Source organism: Triturus cristatus, chromosome 1_1 (genome assembly GCF_964204655.1).
Source record: "Triturus cristatus chromosome 1_1, aTriCri1.1, whole genome shotgun sequence".
Classification (NCBI taxonomy): Eukaryota; Metazoa; Chordata; class Amphibia; order Caudata; family Salamandridae; genus Triturus; species Triturus cristatus.
The window spans coordinates 659,931,818-659,950,630 of record NC_140579.1 but is presented as its reverse complement, the minus strand read 5'-3'; positions in this window follow the sequence as shown (position 1 = coordinate 659,950,630).

Genomic DNA, 18,813 nt, shown 5'->3' with positions numbered 1-18,813 from the left:
CAAATGTACAGAAGCAACTAAGAGTGGAAAGTACTATGTTGTCCTTACGCCGATGCATGCCTCAATGAGAAGGCTCCAGTTTTAGGACATGCACCCACCTCTCAAAGCAGCATGTCACTATGGGCTCACACAGGCTGGTCCGTAATGTAGATGGAAATATGCATTCACAGATAACTATAAACGACTCCTAACAACATTATACACAACACAAATAAAAATTCACAACTCAAACTTCTCCTCTTCACCAGCATACTCTGTGAAGACTGTCGGAGGACTAGAAAGACCCTTTGCAATTTGCCCACTGGTAGTTCGACACTAGTATTATGCTAGGCAATGGAGACAACCTTACACATAGAAAACCTTTCCAGTCTTAGCCCCAAACCATGCCAGGGACATGTGATATCATACTCACAGAGCACATACCAAGCACTTCCTCTCCAGACTCTGACTTACCCATACTGGCATAATCACTTATACAGACTCAGGCCAGTCGTAATCAGTAGCCGCCTTCTCTCCTTCTGATAAACAAGATACAATGTACCTTTCAGTTTCCTGGACACACTATACTGTGGCAGGCCTGGAAAGTGCCTGCAGGTGCATGGCATTCCAATGCAAACAAACCATGCACAAGATCTCAATGTACACTCCAAACATACTCTCATTCCTCACAGAAAGGATTCTTGCATACAAGACCATGCAAGCTACTGCTGGCTTCATCTAAGAGTTAATTCCCTAAGTCTAGTGTATAGTGGAAATTACTCTAAAAGAATTTACCAATGGTTCATCTATTCTAGGTTTTATGACAACTAAGACTGATAACACTGATAACCTCACATACAGAGTGGAACTTATTCACATGGAAAAGGATAGAAGCAAATCCATTTCTACCTGCCTCCCCACCCACATGGCAATGTCAGCTAAAGTATCTTGTTTCTTCTCCCCCTTGCTTTCCCTTCTCTCTGGGCGGCCCTCGGGTCCCTTTTCAACGATATGCTATACCATGTGGATTGGTTTGTGTGCCCGTTACACGCGATATATATGGAAGCGGTCACGCCTTGAGTGATGTGCAATGCATGGGGGGACTCTATCTGAGGGTCCCCATGTTTATACTGAATGAATATATTGTATATTGTCCTTCTGTCAGCTGTTCGTGCCCTGTGTCCCAGCGTTAAGACTCATGCTATTCTGTGGTTGGTTGCTCACATGGCCCCTGTGATTACAATGGATGCGATGCCTTGAGGACTTATGACCTGCAATGCCACTTGATCTCGATTATGGTTACTGTATGACTGTAATGACATGACACAAAATCTCAATAAACAAAGTTTAAAAAAAATAAATAAAAAAAAAGTATCTTAAAGACCAAAGAGCCCTAGGTAATCCTTGCTCCCCTGAGTGACCAAAACACAAGGACAGGCAGAGCTACTTCCCCGTCCAGAGCAGAGCAGTGAAGAAAGAGCACCTCCATTTATAAACAAGTAGGCTTTGAACTATACACCAGCGTGTGTGATGAAATAGGAACAAGTTATAGGTACAGAATTCGCATCTAAAGCAGCTTAGGTAAACAGGCTCTACTTTGCTTAGTTGTAGACAAATAATTCAAACAACCAGTAAGAGGTCTTTTGAGCCTCAAAAGGGCAAGGTGGGTATAGGTGGGGCCAGAAGGGGGGTTGAGAATAGTCAGTGAGTGGGGGAGCCCAGCATTACTTGCAAAATGGTACCAGTAGCACTTAGTCCATTGACATCGTTCGTAGCTCCCATGCACAGGATTGTAAAGAAGTTCTTATAAATGTCTAGTTGGCAAATAATGAAGCACAGCTTTAGACAGTCAAGGACAATCACGAAAACTGAGAATTATGAGCACCTCCACACAGGCCAAACATTTGTACCTTGCAATCCCCTGTGGGCTGATGCCCTTAGAGGCCGTGTTTTTTTTCTGCTGGGGGCTGCAATCATCCTCTCTCCAACTTCAGACTTGTGACAGCAGACTCTTCCTCTTTTCATTTAACACCTGCAGAGACCATGTCACACTCACAGTGTAACTGACAGTGCAAGACCCAATGAGTTCCTGTGTTGTCAGTAATACAACGTGTGATGTCACCACCGCCACACAGTGCAGTGAATGTGACTGCATTGACTGCCTCAGAGGCTGTAAGGAGTGGGCCATGGAGAAGACTGTGGGAGACTGCACAGGACTGAGCTGAAGTGACAGAGCGGTCAGCGCCAGCCAACTGAAGGCAAGGAACAAAAAGATAAAAAACAAACACTTCCGGAAGTGCATGAATGGAAAGGGGTGAAAGGGTTGTGTGGTAAAGTTTTCAAAATCAGTATTAAAAACAAAGCCGAAGTCCTAAAATGCGTACTATGAACAAAGGACTTAATGGCCAGTAAAAATCCTCCCAAAAAAAAAAATGAGAGAGGTCTCAGATGTAGGGTGCCACCCGATCTCTACAATACATTGTAGCGGCATTACATCCCGAGGGCCGGCCACGGTCCGATGAGGTAAATAAAGGGTGGAGAGGCTGCTGTAGGTCACTCACAATACACCAGTACAGTGGATCTGCGTGCATTATTTAGCATGTTACCTGCCGGCAGCCTGCTTTTGTCTGCAGGGCTGGGGACAGTTACCACATTGCCGACAAGGACTGTCGCAACCTGCTGGTGCAATCGCTGCAGCCCCACCTGCGGTTTTGAGGGCTGCCAGTGAAGAGCGGCACCCTGAGTGGCTTCAGCAGGCCTGCAGTCGGGCCTGTGCCTCGGCCCCATCTGCTGCTTCTGCTGGGCTCACAGGGAGGGCATGCCTGCTGCCTTCTGTCAATGTGATATCGAAGGGGGCCCTACCCCATCCCGCTGTGAGTAAGGACAGCGCTCCTGTGGCCTTCTGGACTGCCAAACAATACGGAGCAGCGCCGCCTGTTGGCACAAGTGTGCACCACACTTCGTCCTCTGAAACCCAGGTCAGCTTGTGTCCTGAGATAGTAACTGGGGTGTCCACCATGCCTTGCTGGGAGAGCGTTGTTGGCGATCACGTAACGGCAGTGTAATTCAATTCAAATTTACTTTATTCGGTATCTATATAAAAACACCATCGATAAAACACTCTACATTTGTTTAAATAATTAATAAAATTTTGTACAAATATCAGTGCGAGACGTCGTAAGAATACTACTAGGTCAGACTAACAATTATTTTAAATGAGGCTCCACGTCACAATAGAAAGCAAGGATATGAGTTTCTGGACCAAAACAACGATAAGTTCAACCTACAAGGGGGGAGTTTCATTACCCAATTCAGCAACCAAAATCTATCGTATTTCTTAATCTCGCAGCCATCCTTAAAATATTCACAGTGCAATAAAGTGTAAGAGCCTCCTTGGACAGTTTTAAAAATAGCAACGCCACCCTTACGTGTTTGAACCTCAAGGACTTTAAAATACTCTTTAAAAACAGCCTCCTGGGGTGAGCATAGAAAGGGCACAATAAAACAAAATGAAGCGTGTCCTGCGGAGACTTATGGTCGCAGCTGCATGGACCCCGCAATTCGATTGACGTAAAAAACCCTGGTGGGCTCCCCAGTGTTTGGTGGAGTAGGTTCATCCTAAATGTAGTCATCAGGAATCTGTCATGGGCGTTATAAAGGTACCCCAGGTATGGTTCCAAGCCTGGGCTAGATTTTGTGAGTAAGTAGGCTCTCACAGTGGGTTTAACCATCTCTGTGTCTTCTCTGGCAGATGCCCTCTGGTTTAAAAATGCCAACTTAATGATCGTCTTATCTCTTGCTGCCAACAGTTCCGGTTTATTATAATAGTTGGCAAGACCCAAACCAGAAAGGGTTTACATATTTCAGCCAGTGAATATTATGCCCATACTCCCTATTGATACAATCGGTTACAATCTGCCTACCCAAGGTGGCTTCTGGATTAATCCATATTTTTAACCAACACAATAGGGGTTTTAATTGAATCTCATCTATGATGTAAGAGAGACCTAGCTCTTTGTGAATTGAGTAGGATGGCGTGCTCTGTGGGACTCTAAGTAACCTTCGCATAAATTTGTCTTCTTCAACTTGTATCCTTGATGGATCTGCGAATCCCCACACCTCGCTACCGTATAGCATTTTTGCCTTACAGATAGCCCTATATAGATTCACGATTTGTTCAGGGGCCCATCGTCCCAACCTATGTGCAAATTTCATAATTGCCCCCCGAAGAGCTAGTGAGTGATGTACATTTATCTTCTATCAGTTTGTTGAATCTGATACTGGTATCAAATACAGTTCCCAAATACGAAAATGCCTGCACTTTTTCTATGGAGTGGGAGCCAATCCTGAAGGTGACTTTCCTGCCTGGTCTTTTTCCCATCTCCATAATGTAAGATTTGGAGAGGTTAGCGGACAACTCCAGTTTCTCCATGAAAATGACGAAACCATCAATTAGTTGCTGGAGGCCCCGCGCGGTGCGTGACAGAAGCACCGCGTCATCCGCATACAATAAGACCGGTATTTATCTATTGCCTATCCTCGGACTGTCCGCCCCCAATCCCCCCAGTGACTTCTCTAGGTCATTAATATATAGTGTGAATAAAAAGGGTGCCAATATACAGCCCTGTCTAACCCCCCTGGAACAGGGAAAGGAGTCCGACATGTCACCCTCGTCATTATATCGGACTCGGGCTTAGGTGTGCTGGTGTAACGTACATAAAATACTAACCAAACCTGGGTCCACGCCCATGGCCCCTAATGACTCCCACAGTTTTGTACGATTAACCCGATCAAAGGCTGCTGTCAAGTCCATGAAGGCCAGGAACATTGTCTCTTTACTAGCGACAGTGTACTTGGCAACAAGGAGATAAAGATTCAGGCATTGGTCAGATGTTGAACGACCCGGCCTGAAACCATATTGGATGTCCGAGATGATGTCATGCTCGTCCGCCCAATCCATGAGGCGATTAAGAATTGCTCTCCCCATGATTTTCACTGAAACGTCAATAAGGGAGATTGGCCTATAACATTGTGGGTTGTCTTTGTTGCCCTTTTTAAAGATTGGAACAATTGTCGCAGTGGACCATGAAGGGGGCATACCTTCCTCCACTGCTGTGTTGATTACTCTTACTAAGATAGGCGCCCATAAGTCTACTTGAGAAAGCAAAAGGTCCAGAGGGGATCCCATCCGGGCCTAGGGCCTTATTACGAGTCAAGCCCTCAATTCCTGCTTTTATTTCACTTAACGAGAAAGGGGTTTTCAAAATTATTCGATTTCCTACCCCCTCGAGTGGAGATGCCATACTTGAGCATTCATAATTGTAAAGTCCTTTGAAATGCTCCACCCAGGCCTCTGGTAAAATATGACAGGCGATTTTAGATGTATTCTTGTCTTGGAAGAATGGATCATTGACAGTTTTCCAGAAGGCAGTCATGTTCCTCGCTTCGGCTGCTTCCCTCAGATTTTCCCATGCCTCGTTTTGCAGTGAGGTTTTTCAAACTGTTTGAGAGTAAGTTTATATCTCCCCCTGCACCTGGACACCCTGGTATGTATCTTTGAGGACGATCTTTAACACTACTTTTAGGTCTCTCAAGGCGCTGGAACAATGCTGGTTAAACCACCTGGGGGTGTCGTCTGCTTCTTTTCTACTTCTACTTCTGAGCTGTCCATCTATACAATGTGCAACTCCCTCAAAAGCGGTAATTAAGCCCGCCCCCACGATAGCAAGGTCTAGGCACTTCCATATCTGTTGATGTTCCTCTGTTAATAATACCTTGTAAAGTTTATCAGAATTAATGTTTGCCCATCTTAACCTCCTTCCCTGGTCCGTGGCTTTAATGGAGCCTCTAATATGTTCATGGGGGCGATGCCTAACTTGATCAGAGTCCTGTAAAATCAGGACTAGCGGATTGTGATCACTAAAGATGCTTGGTTCAACGTTAAAACTCAAAATCCAGCGAGTTAAGGTGGTAGGTACAAAAATAAAATCAATAATAGAGCCTCTTCCATTTCCTTTAAACGTTGGGGCAATGCCCGGGTCCCCAACTACTCTTATCAAATCCAATGTGTGTGTTAGGGCATGAGTGCCCAGCACCTTACTTAACTCCAATCCCTCCCTAGTATATTCCATATGTAATCCTGCTTCCCTTGGACATAAGGCCCATTCCCCCTTGCAGTTGAGTAAACGTTTGCACAGGTGGCAGTTGAAATCACCCATCACCACCAACTGTGCGCTACTTGCCCCATTTAATTCTAATCCTATCAGCCTATGGTCCGATTCTGCCAAACTGGCCAATGTCTGTCCGCCATTAATGGCATTATAGAAATTAATGAAAATCAGATTCCGTCCCCTGGTTGTGAGTTGTATACCCTGGGAACAAGGGGAGTCCCAGGCAAGGTCCTCCCATTTTCCCCTTATCCTCAAGTCCACATAAGTGATGAGGCCTCCTTTTGCTCGTCCTGCCGGGGATCTCCGTGCTGGCACGAAGTACATTTTGTACCCTTCTATTGCAAGGTTTGAGGAATCTACCTCCCATGTTTCCTGCAAGCAGATGATGTTAAATCTCCTTATATATTCTAGCCAATCCTTGTTTATTAGTTTACTCGACAGACCCGCTATGTTCCAGCAGATTAAATTAAAAGTTCCCAATCCTCCTAATGCTAAGGAGTTAACACTTGGGTCAGCATACTCCTTAGGGGGACTGGATTCATTGTTAATCCCACTATGGGCTAGCTGTGATGGGGACTGTGATAGTGTGCGAGTTAATCCCCCGCCTGATCCTCCACTGTCATTAACATGATGCACATCCTCCAGAAGACCTCCTTGGACTATGGGTGGTTCCTTGGGGAGTCAATCTAGATCACTTAGGGCGAAACACTTTGAAGGGGGGCGTATCGATTAAAAAGCGGGACTAAATCCCCCCCCCCAATCTCCCTCCCCTCAATTGCCTCGGGTCTTCCCTATTCTGTGCTGGCAATAAATCTCTATAAAAGAAGCCCAGTGGGCGCAATCTTACCCCGGAGTCACTTTCTTCCTGTTGGATACCTTTCTTTTGGTAGTAGAGTAGGTTCCTTACCAGCTCCGGGTGTCTAAAATTTAAAATTACACAATCTCCCAGGGACCCCTTCCTACTTTTCCCAATCCATGATACTCTTCTGGCCATTAGAATATGTCTATGATTGCTAATGCTAAAACCTGCATTAATGGTCAACCAGTGAGCTGCTTTGTTAATCAGTGCGCCTGTGGTTTCTTCCCTGCCTGCTGTGTATGCATTGATCCCTGTCAGAACCACCGTGTAGGGACTTGCGGCTGGGGGTAGATCTAGTACTGGCAATTCCTGGGTGTTGATTTCTCGATCCACTGCTGATGGTGCTAAATCGGTGAGCCTAACAATTCTACCTCTCTGCCGTTGTGATGCGGTGTCACCAATATGTACAGCCTCTGGCCTCTCCCCCCTTTGCTGGCCTGTATCTTCCCTTATGCTTAAGTGATCTTGGGCCATACTGTTAGTACATCCCGGTCGTTTTTTCCCACTTTGCACCTCCTGTCTGTGTCTGACTGGGACCATTAGATTTTTGGCCACCCCCCTGTCACAATCATTGAGTGCTCCTGACTCCAATATCACAGCATCTCCTCTCCCCATTTGGCGTGGCCCATTTTCTAACGTATCCTCTATCCCAGCTTTTATAATTAATTGCGCAATGTGCCCTTCTATAATATTAAGCCTCTCTTGCAGGGGCCCCAGGTGAGCTATCAGTAGGGATTCCAATTTCGTGATTAGATCTTTGTTACATCCCTCTGTGGTTACTGCCTCACTACAGGTCGGACACCTCATGTGGATCGTCGGTGTCCCTTCGTCCATCACCCCCTTCCCTCTTGCTCCTCCTCCCTGTCCTACCTTTTTCGTGGCGTGCGGTCCCCCTTTCCTCATACCCTTGACTGAGGCTTTGGTCTCTCTTGAATTATTAGTGTTCGTATATAGACCCTTTGCCTGTTGTGCTTTTTTTGAACGAGTAACCACCTCCCCTCTAGGCTCTGGGTGACTTTTTTCACTATCTCCTGTCTTGCCGTTACATCCTCCTCTACCCTTCGCCCTAAGAGGTCAGATGTCAAGGAGATAGAATCCAATGTCTCCCCCCCCTCATGTAGGGAAGTAATTAAATGATCTTGATTATTGTCGACTCTCTCGGTGTTAACTGGTAATGAGGCCTCCCCTAATGTTGGGAGGGGCAAATGTATTATAGCCTCAGTGGTGACCCCATTCTTCCTGATACTTTTTCCTGGGACTCGCCCTGGGACGGGGGATAGGCATGTGGCAATGGGTCCCATGGACGATCTTTTTTGTTCAATCAGCTTGTCCAGAGAGAGCCTTTTTTCTGTTAGGAGAATTTCATGATTTAAAAGGGACTCCACTCTTACTAAAAATGCATCTAGGGTCCCTCTTACCCCCCCCCCCCCCTACCATTCTGTTTGTCTCTTTCCGGGTACTCATGTCACATTAAGTTACAACAAATTACCAAGGTGTGACAGTCAAGTGTTCACTAGCGTTTCCTTTTTTGCGAGGGGACAAAATTTGCGCCTTCCACGATACAGCTTCTTAATCGTTTATGAGGCTAGGTTCGTTTCCGTACAGCCCCCACTAGTTTCCTGGCCTTTAGCTCCCTTGATTGTCTCTTGGTTGTTCAAAACCTGTGGGCTATCAGCACGGACAGTAAAGGTGAGGGGAAAATGGTGATGAATCGACAGTTTTTCAACTCGCGGGTACGACTTGATAGACATTCTCCGTGTCCTTCGGGAACGTTCTTCTCCAGAGAGACCCGGTGGCTTCCTCTCGGGGGATCCCAGGGCTGCGGATCCGTGATCAGGGGCGATCTGTGAGACAATATCCCTGCTGATGCTCACTCAAAGGAGGCGAAGAATCACGTGACAGTAGAGAAAGGCTGTCCAACAAGATCTTTCAGTGGGTAGCAGTGGGCAACAGTGGGCAACAGCGGGTGACGGTTGGTGGCAATGGTGCCTCAGGGACCAGATTAAGCTGAATTCTGTGGGAGCGTCCTTCACCCTTCGCCTGGCTCACTTGACTTGCGCTTTGCTTTGCTAACTCACCTACCTGTCCCCTTTTGTCAAGCAGTTCTCAGTCTCAGTTCTCGGCTGGGCGCAGTGCTGGACATCTGTGGCGCCCCCGTTCAGGCTGACCACTACGAGCGCCGCGTCCTGTGCTTCTCTGCTCCTGCTCTGGGTTCGCGAACTCCTGAGGAAATGAACTTGCGGCCGCTGCTGGTGTTGAATTGCGGCTTCAGACACTTTAGAGAGGAGTTTTGGTAACTCCTGTTCCTGTTGAAGTTGGGTCGCGGCTCCTGCCCGTAGGGAAAGGCTTTCGCTGTTCCTGCCACCTTTAGACAATGTTTTGGTGGTCCCTGCCGCTGCCAGAACTGACTCACGGCACACACGGCTTTTCCACGGCCTCCCAGCGGCCTCTCGCAGCCTCCAGCGGCCCCCTCGCGGCAGCAGGGAAATGAAACCGCTAACAGGAAAATCAGGGAAATCACGCTGGCAGCCTCCTACCTGCTTACTCTGCTCTTCTCATGCCGCGCGCGTAGCCACCGCGCCACACCACCCTTCCGATACCTATACTGCGGGGTCGGCAAAGCGGGGTCAGCGAAAGTCCTGTGCTCCAACTCCGAGCAGCCGAGCGGGCTGGAGGCACCGGTTGACGGTTGCCGAGCTTGCCGAACCGCTCCTCGCTCTTTGCTCCTTGCTCCTGATGCTCCCGGGTCAGCTTCCGATCATGCGCAGGACCTTCCGATCGTAACGGTAGTGCTTTAAATGGGCCGGTACTCACCGGTACTGAGTACCGGCACTTATTTTTTCCCCCTCCAAGAGTACCGGCACTTCTCTGTTATTAAATAGAGTACCGGTACTCACTGTCACACAAAGTCATGTGAGCATGCATCGCATTTCTACACTGCGGCGCATGCTCACATATTGGTGATTTCACAAGAAGAGCAGTGACGTCATGGCGCCAAAGCAGAGCAACGTGTGACCCAGGCATGCAACGCCCATTGGACTCAAAGGCCTTCGCCCCCCCCCCCCCCCACCCCACCTCGTGTGTTGCAGCCAGGGATTAGACAGTTTCCCCGGGTACAAACACAGCCGCACCCGAGTACTTCACAGGTCTTTAAAAGACCTTTTGCTCGTTAACGAGGCTTTGATGTTTTCCACCCCTTAGAGCACCTGCACCTCCACTCTACCTTTTGCTTGAAGAATCAGATCCCCCACCCCACACGAAATTTGACTCTAGTTGTGCCTCAGGTGTATGCTATGCGGCGGGAAGAAAGGGAAGCTCTTTAAAAATCCCAATTTGCTCTGGCTTTCCCTTTCATCTGTGCGAAAAAGACGGAGAGGATAGCATAGCAGCTGGCGGGTGAAAAAGGGGACAACTGAGGAGAGGTTTCAGAAATGAAGGGGTATAAGCACAGTCAGCTAAATAAATCGAGGGGTTATCTGAAAAAGAAGAAAGGGGCAAGCAAAGATATTTGAGAATACACTGCGGGCGTGCGGCAGTGGCAGGGCCGGCTTTAGGGTGGTGCGACCGGTGCCACCGCATCGGGTGCTGGCTTCCTGGGGGCGCCGTGTTTGAAAGTTTATTAACCCCTTCCATGCGGGGCGGATTCCCCCGCTGTGCTGAGCGCTGCTTGCGCGGGCGTGGTCATGACGGAATGGTTCCGTCATGAGCACAGCTCAACCGACGCTCATGATGGAACCGTTCCGTCATGAGCGCCGAAGGGGTTAAGCTTTTGAAGCACCTGCTGCAGCGTTTCTTTCCGCCTGCAATTACCAGGCCTCACATAAATGTCAAGAAAACTCGTGTGATTAATTATCTTCCTGGAGAGAGATCAGCGTTTTGTATAGTTGAGGTTTTGACTTAGGTGAAGTTAGTGCAGAGGGTTAATATGCCTGCTGCAAAGAACTTGTATCAAGTAGATTACAGAGTGCATATGATGTAAACAGGTCAGCAGATTACTGCTTTCAAAAGAGACATCCTTTTGTTACTTGCAATTTATAACTTAAAGTCCTAATATACAACAGTGAGCTATTAACTTTCATCCCAGAACTGCATACACACTGCAAAGTATACATTATTAGAACATTGATTAATGTTGCAAAAAGGGTTAATTTGGCTAGAAATCGATTCTTATTATTAAAGAAAACTCCCAACTATGCTGTTTCTTTTTCGACTCTGCGTTTGTGCTTCTCCACACCAAGCACTCTTAAACTATACTGCCTACCAGTATGGGTGACATGTGACTCCTACACTTTCAGTCCTTTGGCTTAAGTAACATTTCCTATACACTGTTTTACACTCGTATGATTGATTGTCTCTGTGTAATGTGTGTGTGATGCAAAGTGCTCGAACACCCTACACTGGTATGAGTGGTGCTATATAACTAATTCAATGCATCTGAGAGAGTGTGGTTATGGTGACTTGGTCACTGTTAAAGGGTGCTAGTGAGAGAATCCGTGGTGGAGGTGGTCATTGGGGGGGGGGGCGCCAACAAACATTGTCGCACAGGGCGCCACCAGCACTAAAGCCGGCCCTGGGCAGTGGGTTTAAAATAAAGCACCTGATGGATGAGATGGAGATCGTCTGATGAGAGTCGGGGGTGGGTAGGTGTCCCAAGAAAGCCAAGGCTTTCGAGAATGACACAGGTCGGTGGAAGGGGCCTGTTGTGTGAGGACAGAGCGACAGCTACAGTGGCAGAGACTGGTATTTTAAATGGGGGAGGGGTATCCCAGAAAAGCAAGAGAAGGAATTTGATGAGATGAACAAGGGGACATTTAAGATGAAAGGTGGCGTGACCACCTGAAAAAAGAGAGAATTTAAAGAGACAAATGGGGCATCGGAGGAGACATGGGGCTAAGTAAGTAAGGGCTAGGGACATCAGAGGGTAGAGGTAGGAGAGTATCTCGTCATCCAAAAGAGTGTTATCTAAAGCGGGGGCGGCAGCTGAATAGAAAAATAATTTTGAGGGGACAGTGGTATTTTTAAGTCGTGGTTTTTTTTTTTTAGCAGCTAATATAAAGTTTACCATAATGTGACTCATTTTTTTGTAACAAAGTTAAACAATGAAAGGCTCAACAAACAATTATAAGAATTCAGATCGCATACTTGGAGGAAGAATGGATTTATCAAAATACTTGAACACAGTATAGTCCTTACTAGGGAACACTGGAAGGGGAAGAATAATGTGCACGGAGTTAAAAATGCGCATTTACCAGAGAACACTGAATGTAGCTAACAATAGAAGCATTCAAACACGACTAAGACATGACATCCCATGGCTTGGTGATAGTTTCTCATTCATTTCTATGATGTAAGATCACACTTTGAATTGCTTCCAGAATGCTTGTGACTGATAGCAAGCATTTCTTAGAAAAGAGGCCTATTCCAGATTGTCAAATACGCTTTTTTGCTGTCATACACATGCTCAGTCACACTTTTTGGTACTTCTTTGTTGTTTAAACCCGATAAGTGCTACTCTCCAAACAAAAGCGCTTCAACACCCCATCAGGGGTAACAAGCGCTATATAAATGCAAACCTTTTTCCCTCTTCTATCTCTCTGCTATCCTTCTGAATCCAAATAACTGACTAACCTATCCACCACTCAAATTACTTTCAGATTTTCACTATACTAATTCAACACTAATCCTTCTTGGGTTCCGGAGTAGTGCGCTACTCGCCGAAAAAGTGCTTCGACGCATCGTCAGGGGTAGTAAGCGCTATATAAATGCAATTACAATACAATACAATACCTTCAGTGTAGGTGGATTTGGCCAACTTCTACAAGCCCTTGATGGGAAGTGTTACAGTGGTTAAGGTGTTTTCATGGGTTTCTGAACACAACAGCTGGCTGTATCTGGTATTCATGAAAAAAGTGAGCCACGTAGTAGGAGTGGGAGCACCAGGGAACCCAAAGCACCCAAGTGAGGAAGCCAAGCCTTGGACTTGAGGTGAAGGAGCAGGCCTAAGGGAAGCTTTGAGCATCAAACACATGTGGGTACAGGGTGCCTCCCATATCAGAAACCGTGGCTACAGCAGGCCTGCTGACCACCATCATCAGTGACACTGTGGTCATATGTACATGGTTATATGTGCCTACATCCCTTTACTAGCCCCTCAGAATTTTGGACTAGATTTTGCTGGGTGGCACAGTATCTGAAAGTGAATGAAATGGTGAAATATTATTGCTCTCTAACCAGATAACTTTCTTCTCCCAGGATCACTAGCATGATGGCTTCCTTTCACCGATGCGAGTCAGAGTTGCATTTTAGGATGTAGTCTTTTTCCTTCCATTAATTTTCAGTAAAACAAGTCTCTGCACCTTTTAATGTTTTGTTTAATATACAGGTGCCTCTGACAAAAAGGAAAACGTGATAGTTACCTTTCAATAGTCTGTCAACTAGTACAACTTAATACATGCAAGGGCATCAACAATAAATTGCTGAGGGAAGCAATTTGTCATCATTCAAAAATTCTTGAGCCCTTCAAATGTTTTTCATTAGACCCACCCTTAGTCCCGCCTCTAGCCCCGCCTCCTTGCCACGCCCCCAGCTCGATCTGATGAGTACCTGCACTTGTTTTTCCCCATTTAAAGCACTGTGCAACGGGTGCCGGCTCAGTGGTGTGGGAAGCAGCATCCTGGATTTCCACGTGCTGGACGAATATTGCCCATCAGTGCACACCGCTGTCACCGTCTAAGAGACATTCAGAGGGGAGGTGCTGTAAAACAAGACACCACTGCGAGCCCAGCGTAGTGTCCCTCTGTGCAGTAGCTCAGGCCTTGGGAAGGCATCATGCCTGCAAGGTGAAGTTCTCACTATGTAAATGCAGCAGCAGGAGGAACCTCGCTCCACCGCCGCCAGCTCCCTATGCCCACTCATTGGTCAAGGCATTGCCGCCGTTCAGGGTGCTGGTGGACCCGGAGACAACCGCACCATGGTGGTACTTCTGGGTTGAAAAGCTGCACTCGCAAAACAGATGGGGCGGTAAAGAGGTCCCTGTTCCTTCACTTTAGAGGAGCGGTAATATATATAACCAGTTTGAACAAGCATTTGCAATGCAATTGGTCTCGCCTTTGGGACCTTATATGTATTTAGCTATGTAGCACATTAGCCTGGGTGCTGGAACATCTACTGTTCTTTAACATGAAGGGAAAGTAAGCACCAAACTGTGTGACAAGCCAGGTATGGGAACACATGGAGAGAAATATTGCCTTTCAGTGGGAAATGGTATAGTCCAAAGCTCTGTTTTTAATATAAAATCAGGGCCTTCGGTGGTCATATCACTGAAATACAATTTCTATGGACTGTATGCTAGAGAATGTTAAAGTGATTCTGGTATTTTACTGGCCTCTGCAGGTCGTTTTCTATCAAAATGGTTAAGTAGAGGCAGCTGCCAGAAAAATTAAAAAACAGAAAGTCCCTAAGCAGAAAGCAATTCTGGCATTTTGCTGACCTCTAAAGGTCGTTTTCTATCAAGACAGTTAAATAAAGGCAGTTGAACAGAAAAAAGTCCCTAAGCAGAAGCAGACAAGTCCTAGGGCTGATCACTAGAACCCACAAAGTACATACACATATAAGAATGTACTAAAGTATATACAAGAGGTCTCGAATACTCGACCTAAAAACTAAATTGACAGTAATTCACTATAAGGACATGCCACACACATCAGGGCATATCCTATCTTTCACATACACTGCATCCTGCCCACAGGGGTACCTTGGGCCTACCTTAGGGGTGACTGACATGTAAGAAAAGGGAAGGTTAGGGCCTGGCAAGTGGGTGCACTTGCCAAGTCGACATGGCAGTTAACAACTGCGCACAGACACTGCAGTGGCAGGTCTGAGTTACCGTTTCAGAACTACTCATGTGGGTGGCACAATCAGTGCTACAGGCCCACTAGTAGCATTTTCATTTACCAGCCCCGGCACACTCAGTGCACTTTACTAGGGACTGAGTAGTAAATCAAATATGGCAATAATGGATAACCAATCATGCTCACAATTTACACAGAGAGCATATGCACTTTAGCATGGAATGGCAGTGGTAAAGTGCCCAGAATCCTAAAACCAACAACAACCAGTCAGGAAAAAAAATAGGAGGAAGAAGCAAAAAAGTTTGGGGATAACCCTGCAAAAAGGGCCAAGTCCAACACGTGACTAACCATAATATGCGAATAAATGATTTTTAAATTTTAATACGTAACCACACCATAAATGTACTAACTGTACTTTAACTGAATTTCTCAGGTTATTTTATTTTTTTAACATATGTAAGGTGCTCTAACTACAGCTAAATAACTTCTGATCAATATTGTTTTTTGTTCTAATGAATAAATGCGTATTCACAGCTACAACACACCCCTTTCAGATGACCGGCAATAGTGAGCAGTGTTCTTACCAGCAGGTCCTGGGGGTTCACAGAGTTGTCTGTGTAGATGCAAAGTTTCTCCACTGTAAGTGGTGTGGTCTCCCTCATCTTGGAGGCCAGCAGCAAGCAGACAGCCCCAAGCAGTTGCAGGTGACACTTCCTGGTGGGCACGCAGGACAGGTAGCGGTCAACATAGTTCATGGCCAAGGGAAAGACTTCACATTTCTGATTTTCACATACCTTAGAAAAGAGGAACAGGAAATGAGTGAAACAAGTGTGCAAGAGACAAACTTAGGGAGCATGCAAGGAAAGGAGTGATGGTGATACTAGTCTTCTAAAGGTTGTTAATGCAGCCTCATTAGTATTTGCATTCATGCATTTGTTCCAGGTTCTCATGTAGCAGCTTGAATGTCTGACCACTTACAATTATATAAATACCCATGGATGATAAATCAATACACAAATGAAAACATGCACACTTTAGTATCAACCTTGTGTACATCTATAGCTGCTTAAGCCTCACTAGCAAACGTCCACTCCCTGGGCAGCCAATCTGCACAGCCTTTAGCTTAGCAGTCATGACTGACTGCCTTTACAAACACTCAAAAACTTCTTAATATCCTTTTCTTAATCCAAATTTAAAAATAAATACAGACGCAAAAATATATGGTTCTTGGTCTGTATATGCCTTTAAAGATTGAAAGAAGCTGGTGACACTGCAAACCAAATTTCAGACTAACAAGTGCACTATGAACATCCCATGTCTATGTAATTTGTGTAGTTCAGTGGGCAGTTACCGATGTAATAAATACATGAGATCCAGTAGCAGTGACTCACTTCCCTGCAAATGGCATTTCTAGTTTCAATTATCAAAGAGCGGCGGGATCCTTTGAGTGCCAGTAAGCAGCACAGCTGGTTAATTCGGGTTCTAGTAAGAAGTTTTATGCAGCACTTTGGGTGAAGTAAGCAGGTTGATAGGGCACTCTGATGCTATTAAGGATGGGCGCAGCAGATGTCAATAAGAAGGGACCAATGCAGAGTAAGTCACTGCAGTAGCCTTTAAGAGAATTGAGAGAACTGCAGGCTTCAGTAAAATAAAAAGGTAAAAAAAAAAACTGCAGGCACCAGATGGAACGGGTAGAATTGTCCGTGTGAGCATCAAAGGCGCACCTTAAACAGTAAGGGAGAGAGATCAGTTTGAGCATCAGTAAGGAGTACAGAGGGGTAGTGGTCAAGCGATCAATGAAGGGGACTCCAAGTATAAATACAAAATATGAAGGGATAAGGGCCCCGGAAGCACTAAATGAGGGAGGGACTTTGTGAAGGTGTGGTGGTTATTCAAGCAGTGGAGGTGTGGGTCTGTCTTTAAGGCGTTGGCAGGATACTCCGGGCAGCAGTTATGAGAGTGCGGCTGACCGAGGCCCCCGCAGGGGGCCACTAAAGAGGGCAACCCTCTAGTATCATCGGGGCACCCCACCCCCCCCCTTAGGCGCAGGGATGAGTCCCCCCAGCCTCGTCGCGGCGCGCTATGGAGCGTCACTTCCTGGGTGCTGGGACTGAGGGGAGGAGTATATAGGCCTCCCCCACCATCTTGGCGCCCTCTTTCACGCGCCGACTCACCGTCTGGGAGGTCATGCTGGTCCAATTCGTTATCGTGTGAGGTCGCCCGGGTCCTCTTATACGGAGTTGAGGTTAGTGGCCCGCTTAGCCTCCCGCCCACCCTAGAGGGCCCTGCCAGGAGGTTGCACTCTCTAGCACCCTCTTAATTCTCCTCAGCACGGCCTCCATGAAGAGGATGCCACAAGGCGCTTGCCCACCGCCGGCCATCCCTGCCCCCTGCATGTGGTCATCTGGCTCCTCGCACTCCCCTCCGCCCCAATGCACGATGTTGCGATGAACAGAGCAGTGCAGAGGAGCGCCCGTCACGAGCCTGCCGCCTTTAGATACAGCGGTTCGACCGTGGCTTGAGGGCGTCACTTTACTGAGCGTTTGCAATTGTGGTGAGGCGCCTAGCTGCGCAGCGGGCCCAAGGCGTAGACTGACAGCTGTGGGTCGGCTGCAGCTGACATGCGTTGAGCTGGTGCGACATTGTGGTGAGGCGTGGGTCCCTGCACCGTGTTGTACGTGGTTGAGCCAGCGCCGGATTCCTGGTCTGGTCATTTTGGCGGTGGGGAGATGATGCAGCCTCTCGGCCTCAGCTGCCGACCTTAGGAACCCCCCCCCCCCCCCCTCCCCCTGAACTCAAAACAAGGGGCCACGCAATCTCCGACCGGAACGAGTCCCGCTTGACTTGTTTAAGTGGGCAGTCTGGGAGAGGTTCTGCGTGGTTATCATGCACGTTGATATGTTTCTCTGGACAGATTATTTTGAACATCTCTATTTCCAGCTCGTCATGGATAAGGGCCCTAATGAAATGGCAGGCGTCCGGTTAGTCGTAGCCGTAGGGAGTTTATTAATGCTCGTAACCCCTAGTGACCACACCGTCATCCGCTTCAGTCAACACGCATACACGGACATCACCCAAAGATTACACTGACACTTTATTTGTGGGTGAAGAACTGCTGCAGGTTTATTTCATACAACACAGTATGATAATAAAATTGGGTTATCTTATGGGCGATCCAGGGCAGGCAGCCCCTTGCTGCCCGCCCGCCTGGTGAGCCAGCACACACGGTGGGTCGATGCCCGGCAGTGTGGCACATAAATATTTGCAGATCGTCCACTGGGTCACGTGATCTGCCTCCTACTCCCGCCCCTTCCGACAGGGGCGGAGCGTGTTGTGGCCACCCCCGGTTGGTCAGGCCCCCCAACCGCCCGAAGGACTAACGGGGCGCCGTCGCGGTCTTCCCAGAACCCCCTTCGGCTCCTGGACCTTGGCTCGGGCACCCTTACTGTGCCGGACAGGGGTACCCTTACTGTACCGCCTGTCGCAGAGGTACCCTTACTGTACCAGTCTGCATCCAGATCGCCCTGTAACTCCGCCTGCAACGCAAAAGAAAAAATTAAACATTCCAATAACGCGCTGTGCCTGACACGTGGGGTAAGAGGAAAGGGTGGGTGAACGCGTGTCCAGGCTGGTGCGGCGCGCAGGAGACAGAGGAGGAACTGGGCGAGAGAGCCCACTAAGTAGGGGGGTAAGCCGCGCCCCCCGCCCCCCCTGGCCCGCCTCCAGCTCACATGATAGGGGGTCTTACCCGAGTGGGCGTAGGCCTCGCGCGCGAGGCAGCAAGGGGGGAAGGCTCCGACGGGCGGCCACTAGAATGCTGCCCTGCTGATGTCCCACTGCTTGGGACGCGGGCAGCGGCATAGTGACCACACCGTCATCCGCTTCAGTCAACACGCATACACGGACATCACCCAAAGATTACACTGACACTTTATTTGTGGGTGAAGAACTGCTG